Genomic DNA, 8,906 nt, shown 5'->3' on the forward strand with positions numbered 1-8,906 from the left:
TCTTATGGATAGCACATAGTTAGGCCATGTTCTCTCAATCTCTGTCTTTTTATTGCAGAGTTTAATTCCTTTGCATTTAATGTAGTTACTGACAGGGAAGGACTTCTGTCACTTTGCTCTTTATTTTATATGTGTGTTATATCTTTTTCCCCCCTCAATTTCTTCATTACTGCCTTCTTTTGTGTTTAACATTTTAGTGTACCATTTTGATTCCTTTTTGTCCTGTATATTTCTGAGTTATTATCTTAGTAGTTACCCTGAGGATTACAACTGACATGTTACATTTAAAACAGACAAGTCTGAATTAATACTAACTTGTCTACAATGTCATAGAAAAATTATATATAAAACTCTGCTTCTACACAGGTTCATCCTTCCTCCATATGCTAATAGTGTCACAAATTACATCTTATATATTGTTTGCTTATTAACATAGATTTATAGTTATTATTTTGCATTTGTCTTTTAAATTATATAAAAAAGAGGAGTCACTCTCCAAAAATACAATAATATCAGGTTTTCTCCCTTAGGTTTGTTGATATATAACTGATAAATACAAATTGTATATATTTTAAAAGTTCAACATGATTTTTTGATATATGTATTTTATATTTACCTATGTAGTGACATTTACCAACTATCTGATTATAAGATGTTTTGGTGTGAGTTTTACTGAACTTGTCTTACTTGATATTCATTGACTTTCTTAGATATATAGATTCATGTATTTCATCCAATTTTGAAATTTTTTGGCCATTTTTTCTTCAAAATTTCCTTTTACTCATTTCTCTCTAGTAAAATTGTGTTTTAGTTATTTGTCTTTTAGGTTCCAGAATTTCTATTTTGTTCCTTTTTGTAATTTATTTTGCTTTATTGGATATTCTCCATTTGGTGACACAGTGTTCTGTTAGTTGCCTTTAGTGTTTAAAAATACTATTTTATCTATACTCATGTATGAAAAAATGACTATACTATGTTTACATATATACTGATATGGGAAATAATTTAATACCAAATTATATTTAAGTTTTATAAAGAACACACAAATATCAAAAACACAGGTCATAGAAAGCAGAGTTGGGGGAAAATCATTAGGTATAATTTTCATTTTTATTAAAGAGCAGTACCCTTTGAAAAGAATCAAACCAATTATAATATTCATCTATACTACAAAATAATACATACAAAGAAAAATTAGTGATTGTACTGATTTATTACTTTTACTAAACCAGTTCATGTTCCTCACTCAATGTAAAGGAATAAAACATAATCTGAAGAAAAATATTTCCTTATTATTAGTCACAATGCAAAGAGTCTGCTTAATTCTGCAGGCCTGGGCATATTGTACAATAGGGAACACTTAATGGCTCAGTGGATCAATGTACCAGTTTGATTCTGATCCACTGAATAGACTCTCATCCATATTTGGTGACTGGACTAGCTCTACGGATCCATGGTATCTGAAGATACCACTGTTGTGGTATCCTCAGATCTCACTAAGTAAGACCTTACATCAGAAAATATAACACTTGATCTGCTTATATTTCTTGAGCACGTGAATAAAAGTATTATTGTAGTCTAAATTTTGCTGTGTTGGTATTGTGTTGTTATTATGAAGACAAAGCACACACTGAAACGACTGTCAGATTAAGAAACTTCCACAATTTGTCTCAATGCTTCAAATAACGGAGCAAGTTCCTTTCCAGGCTGACAATTAGTCGTGTGTTGGCACTGCTACTGGCTATGAAACTCACTACCAAAGATAAACAATTAAATTGAACCATCTGGTAGGTATTTTAGTAACAGATGGTACTTTTATTTTTTGAAAGTCCAAGTTTGCTTCCTTGGTCTGTTGCAAGGGCAAAAGTAGATAAGAAGCCAGGTCTCAAAGCATGCTCTGAAGCATTATGATTAGCTGCTTTAATAACAAGTACTCTGTCTTTCTCTGACACAAGAGCATGGAGCCTGTCAACACTAGGTCATTTTTTATACAAGAATTGCTTTAGGTCATCTGCCATGATGTACCCCTCCTCCCACAGGATCAGTCTTCAATCCTGAGGTTTGAAGACTGCTTTCTCTGCTGTCATTTCAGGGACAACTTCAAAAACCAGTTTTCTTTAGTTCTTTGTTTCTGGTTTTCTTTAACTCTTTGAGCATGTTTGAGACGCTTGATTTAAAGTCTTTGTCTAGTGAATCATCTCAGAAACAGTTTGTTGATTTCATATTTTCCTGGAAGTGGACAATACTACCTTGTTTCTTTGCATGCCTTGTAATTTTTTGTTGAAAACTGGACATTTAAAAATATTAATATGTAGTAATTCTGGGGATTAGGCTCTTACTCCTTCTCATGAGTTCTTATTGAGGATTTATTGGATATTCTCCATTTGGTATTCTGTTAGTTTCCTTTAGTGTTTAAATTTGGTGTGAGTTTTACTGAACTTGTTTTACTTGATATTCATTGAATTTCTTGGATGCATAGATTCATGTATTTATTTAAACTTGTATGTTTAATGACTTTTCTAAACTATTTTTATAAAAGATGGTATTCTTTGTTGTGTGTGATCACTGAAGTGTGTGGTCCATTAGCTGGTAGTTAGCTAGTATTTTGACAGAGTTTTTAAAAATGCTTTGAGCTGGAGAAAGGAAAAAAAAACTGTTCTCACTCTTGACACAATTGCTTTGTGTCATGGTACTCCTTCAAAGCTTAGCTACATTGTTTACAACTCTGCCTCAACCTTCACTTCATGCTTGTGCAGAGTCTAAAGGTCATCTAGAAATGAAAGCTTAGGGTCTTCTCTTGCTTTTTTGGTACATGGATCCAGCTCTGGGTAGGATTGTGTGTTTTTTTTTTTCCCCCAATTTCCCAGTATATCTAGGAGATTTAAAAAGCCATTACACCTACACATAACTCCATTCTAAAACTTTTACTTCCCACGCTTCTTGGTCTGTCTGTTGCTTGTCCCCACTGTTGTTTCTTGTCACAGTCCATTGTGGCCAATGCTTGTGCCTTTAAAAGCTTTTGGTAAATGCTGCCTAAGAAGCTGCTCCAGCCCTGGGAATACTTTGAGTCATGTGAAGCAAAGGCAAGCCCTTGAGGGTGTTCTTCAAGGGGTTACCAGACAGGTAGAAGTGAACAACTGCAGTTCTTTGAGAATAAGTTCCATATTGCTCTCTCTGGTACTAATAACTTGCACCAGGAGTGCAGGTTGCTATTCTCAGAGCCACTGCTGATCTAAGGGCTGGGGGATGGTAGGCAGGCAATTTTAAATGCCCTATCCCTCTCTTACCACATCGCAGCTGCTTTTTTCTTCACTAAGCCTTCCCTGGTTGTTAACTTTTTGACTATATTCCACAAAGTAGATTCTGACAGTTTTTGACAGTTCATTGGTTGTTTTTATGGAGGGATGGTGCACTGGAGTTCTCTACCCTGCCATTTTTGTTGATATCACTACTCTGTCCATTTTGCTTTTTTGATTTTTTTTGTTTTTGTTTTAATTACTGGGTAGCTGGTATGGATTTTCTATTTGCTATTGCACAAAGCATGTCTGTTTTCCAGGTAGTTCTCTCTTCTGATGGCTAACTAGGCTATCTGACAAGGAAGTCTTTATGAGGTAGGGCAGGAGAGGCTAGTTGCTTGGCAAGTTTTGTTTTGGAGTGAGTAGGCAAAAATTGGCTGTCTGGCTGTTAGCCGTATAAATGCCTAGTGAGAAGAGTATTCTTCTTTTTATTTTAAAGATGTGGGGTACAAGTCAGGATTGGGTACACAAGTGGTTTATGTACAGGTGAAGTTTGGGCCTCCCATTGGACCTCACTTCACCTGGACTAGGGTCAGGCACCCTTATTGATGTCATTTCCCCCGTCCCCTGTCAGTGCTCCGCTACTGCCAATGCCTTTCTTGTAGTATGAGAAGAGTGTTTCTAGGAGAAGCCAATACAGAAAGTAAAAGGTATGGTTTTATTAATAACATTTTTTTTTCAAATAAAAGCCCTCTAGATTTGTTTCATTTTGTTTTTTGCTTGTTGGCAAATGCCAGTAAATGATACTCTGGGCAAGCAATTTGGGAAGAATAGGGTGATGGAAACTGATACAGCTGTTCTGTTTTACAAATCTTCAATTAATTCCCCAGTTTAAAACCCTACTTCTCATTCCTGTTCCCTTCTGTACTTGCTGACTCAGAGCCCAGAGTATCTCCAGAGTTCTGCCAGACATGCTGGCTCTCATATTCTCTGTAGTTTCATTATAACTTCCTTTCTAGACTGTGGTTTTATCCATCTGTTTCACCTGTCAACTTGCTCACATCCACTCTCCTTTCTTCAGAAATGTGTTGGGATCTCTTTTGTTGGGAATTTCCTCACCTTCCATCTCATTTTTTTTTTCTATTACAGGCTTATTCCTTTATGTACTGTCATACTTTGTTATAATGGGATCTAGGAGGGATTGGGAGCAATGCATGTAGTTAGTCCACCATCTTGTACAGGAATCAGCAAATAGTTTTGAGCACTTTCCCTGTACCAGGGACTATGCTAGATGTTGAGGGTATAAATATGAATGAAACAAAAGAGCACATAGTGTAGTAGCTGATGAAGTTCCATGCAATCGATATTCAAATGTGGCTTTTCTTGTTGTCTCAGCTTTAGATGAGGATTGAAAGCTGGAAACAGCCAGGCTCGGTGGCTCAGCCTGTAATCCCGTGCCTTTGGGAGGCTGAGGTGAGTGAATTGCCTGAGCCCGTGGGTTCGAGACCCGCCTGGGCAGCGAGACCTCATCTCTACAATAAATCAAAAAATCAGCTGGGCGTGGTAGCGCATACCTGTAATTCCGGCTACTTGGAAGGCTGAGGCGGAAGGATCGCCGGAGCCCGGCAGGTCGAGGCTGCGGTGGCTGGGAGCGGCCACTGCACTCCAGTCTGGGTGACAGAGTGAGACTCCAACTCAAAAAAAAAAAAGAAAAAAAAAAAAAAGAAAAAAAAAGAAAGCTGGAAACAAAGTGTATTAAGGGTTCACATGTTCTAAATTTTTACTGAACTTGCTAAAGGATGACCTCCATGAAAACATGATCTGTGGTCCCTTAGTCCATTACGTATCTTAAAGGTACATACAAAATTCTGGAGACGTATTGAAAGGAAAGTAGTAGAGAAGATGGTTTTGAAGAGAAGTGTAGGAGTGCCATGGAGCTTCTCCTGCTCATTGGGCAGTGGAGGAGGTGTGTCCCATTCACTTAAGCAGAATGCTGCTGTAAGAGAACCACTCCAGGAGCTTGACATGTATTCCCTGGTGATTGACATCTGCAGAAACTGGCAACTCACATCTGAAAGCAAAGTCTAAAGATGAGAGAGGCTATGGCTACAGTAGCCTGTGACAACAGAGGAGAGACAGGGCTGCATTTGTGGGAGCTGTACTTCTGCCAACATATGGGCAAAACTGTTTGTTTCCCAGGGGGCAGATATAGTCCCAGTGTTAGAAAGTTGCTGGGTTATCTTATAAGGGATCTCAGAGGTGTGAAATAACCCCAACAGAGGAATGGACTGATAAAAACCTGGGACAGAGGAGTTAAAAGAGGCTGGCCAGAGGAAATGTTGCCCAGGCCAAGGAAACTGTAGATGAGAGATGTCCAGTGACAGGGGACTCCAAGGAACCCTCTAAAGAAAGTGTCAGCTTTGGGCACATGCCACACTCTTCAATAAATGCCAGGCTAAAATAGAACCATTCAAGAAAAGCTTTTTGTGGCCCTTTTTAGTCCTTCCCTGTGCTCCAAGCCTGCTTCCAGGCAGCACAGTGAGTGTATGTGCATGTGTGTGCATGTGAGGAGGAACAGAAGGAGGAAATGGACCAGTGGGGAAACCGACCATGGTGTTTATTCTTTCCCCAATATTAGTTTCCTGACTGAGTTACACCTGGAGCTGGGGGAGGAGAGAAGCTTGGAAATGGGAAACAGATTGAAACTATAGTACATTAAACTGGACCGAAATTTTTAATGCCCAAAAGCAGAACTATTTTTTAATATCTGAGAATGACTGCAAAAGGTATGAAATCTGTCTGAAATTTCATGTAGGGGTGGGGAAAAGTGATTCCACAGAGCTTGTGGTGTGAAAGAATTATATTGCTTTCTGCTTATACCCTACTGTGTCTAGCTCATTCAATAAACTAGTTTATATAAATGTCTCACTATATGTATAGCCAAGGTTCATTGAGTGGGTAGTAAATAGAGAGTAATAAACTCTTCCCAGGGAGGCCAGGGAAGGCTTGGTACCTTCCCTCAGAGAAGTTAGTGCTTGAGCTGGATCCTAAAAAACAAGAAGAAATTTGCTAGGCGAGGAAGAGGTGGGAGGACAATCTAGGAAGAGGAAACAGCATGTACAAAAGTAGGAGGTGTATATGGGCAATTACATGTGGTTTAGTAACTACACTGATTCTGGATCACTGTAGTGTAAGTTGTTGGGTGGGGTAACATTTAGGAACTTGCTTAGGAAATGCCTTTTTTCTGAAGTGACACAGGATCATACCTGCATTTTAAAAGATTGCTCCTACTTGGATGGAGTTAGAGTCTATTATACTCAGTGATCTATCACAGAAACAAAGAACAGAGTACCATATGTTCTCACTCATAAGCCGACCTTGAAAAATTATAATACTATAAGAAAGGGATTGACAGTAGTGGGAAACTGCCAGGGGAGGGGGTGTGGGATTGGCAGTTGAGGGAAATTGCCAGGGGAGGGAGGGGCACACCTCATTAACAAGGGTATCTGCATAATGAACGTTTTTATACCTAACCCTGAATTGTACTCCACATCTTTAAAATAAAAAAAATAAAAGATTGCTTTTATCACAATGTGGTGGGTAGATTAATGGGGACTGGGGAGACTGAGAAGCAACGCCAGGTTAAAATCAAGGAGAGATCTTGATTATTTAGAAATGTCCTAATAACTGAATGATCTGTTTAAGAACATTTCAAGTCAGGCATGGTGATGCGCACCTATAGTTCCAGATACTCTGGAGGCTGAGATGGGAGGGTTGCTTGAGCTCAGGAGTTCAAGGCTGCAATGAGCTATGATAGTGCCACTGTACTCTAGCCTGGACAACAGAGTGAGACAACTGACTCCATGAAAAAAAAAAGAACATTTCATCTAAATATAGTAGGGTTCCTGCCTTAAGTCCTGGCTGGTATGTGGACTTGTCTAGGCTTATCCAATGAACTGCAAGGATGGGCAGCTATATGTCTTTTAGCACCAGGTCCTATAAAGATTCCCCAAGGATAACTCATTCTAAGGCAGTGGTCTTTAACCTGGGACTCACAAATAGAATCCATGGGCTCTCTGAACTTGGAAGGGAAAACAATTACACCTTTGAAACTTAGCACTTTCCCCCAATTATGAACATAGACAGCAAACCACAATAGTATTAGCAGTATCTATGACTGTCATGGATAGAAATCATAGATATTTTCATGTCACATTACAATTTTTTCAGATGTCTCAAAATATTATTTACTCATGTACTACTTTGAATTACTGTAGTGTTAAACCTGCTGCTGGATCATTTATTTAATGTGTTAAAACTATATATGTTATCATGTAAAGTTTGTTGTAAAATAATTTGATAATTGTGTTTCAATGTAACTGTATTGTGTTTTATTAAGAACTTTATTCTGAGAAAGGATCCATAGGGCTCACCAGACTGCCAAAAGATTGTGTGGCACAAAAAAAGATTAGGAACTCCTGTGTAAGGGAAAAAACGACCCAAATTTGTCTTTTTTTGGTCCATTTACATGTGAGACTGAGTTGCTGATGATGAAAAGTGATATCTGCATGCTCCTAATACGCTTTTGTTTACTTATACTACTCACTCTTCCTTCGTTCAGTAGTAGAAGGTAATACAGCAGAAGCAGCCTTCTTTTCTACTTTTCAGCAGAGCACCATGCAGATCTGACATCTCTAGACTCCAGTGTCTCAGCTGCAGTGAGACATGGAGGTGCCTGGTGGGACATAGTAGGAGATGCCTAATGGGGGACAGTGGTGCCTGGCTGATGTCATGAGGTCCAGCTAAGAGAGTGTAGAAGGAAGGAGGAAGAAGAAAGAAATGGCAGAAGCCACTTTGATTAGACAGATAGTTAAATTAGTTTGTGATTATAGGTGATATCCACTCTCCAAGAATGCTTAGAAACACTCTGGAGGACCCTTAGTTGAAGAATCTGGGGGTTTAAATGTTATTGAAAGTAAGAACTGGTAAAATTTGGTGGTTACAATTAATAGCACCCCCTTTAGTATCCACTGGCTGGAGAGGCCTGAAGAAATATGGATTTTAAAGCTATTTGTCATAAGAGTGACAGCCATCATATTGGTTTTATTATGACTTTTATATATAAAAGACAAAAAACCAAGTGAGCGTTCCTTTTCATGTTCAATATTCCATTAGTTGAACATCCTCTACATGCGTTCACAGAAATATTTTATAACCTGAGAATAACTTCAGAGGTTGAGAGCATATTTCCCCCAGCACTTGCTTTAGAGCTCACTTGAGTAATCAGCTCCTAGCTTTCAGAACAAATCTTAGTTTTCATGAGCAGCAGTATTATCGGTCATTCATTGATGTATATTTTAATGGAAAAAGTGCTAGGTGTTTCGTCTTCATTCCCAACAGGTTTACAATTAAGCTGTCAGTAGTTTTCTGTTGGTTTAGGAAAAAAAATTGTTTTGGTTTGTTTTATGTATAGAAAAGGAATTCTCATAATCCCTTAGGTGGAGATGTACTGTTGGAAATACTGCTACCTTGTGGGGAAAAAAGTGCTGAGTTTACCATCAGCTGTGTTCATTGAGATTTATCAATGATAAATCGAGGTTCCTTGCATTACAAGTGCAGGGCATTCTTTCAAATAGGCCATGGTATTAAACAAAATGATATGTGACAAGT

The 8,906-nt window shown here is 38.3% G+C and overlaps 1 pseudogene; it reads right to left on the reverse strand.

Annotated features, from left to right (window-relative positions):
- Positions 1-1,543: 1,543 nt before the first annotated feature.
- Positions 1,544-2,018, reverse strand: LOC103253667 (annotated as a pseudogene).
- Positions 2,019-8,906: the final 6,888 nt, after the last annotated feature.

Source organism: Carlito syrichta, unplaced genomic scaffold (assembly GCF_000164805.1).
Source record: "Carlito syrichta isolate Samal-C Ts95f unplaced genomic scaffold, Tarsius_syrichta-2.0.1 Scaffold245254, whole genome shotgun sequence".
NCBI lineage: Eukaryota > Metazoa > Chordata > Mammalia > Primates > Tarsiidae > Carlito > Carlito syrichta.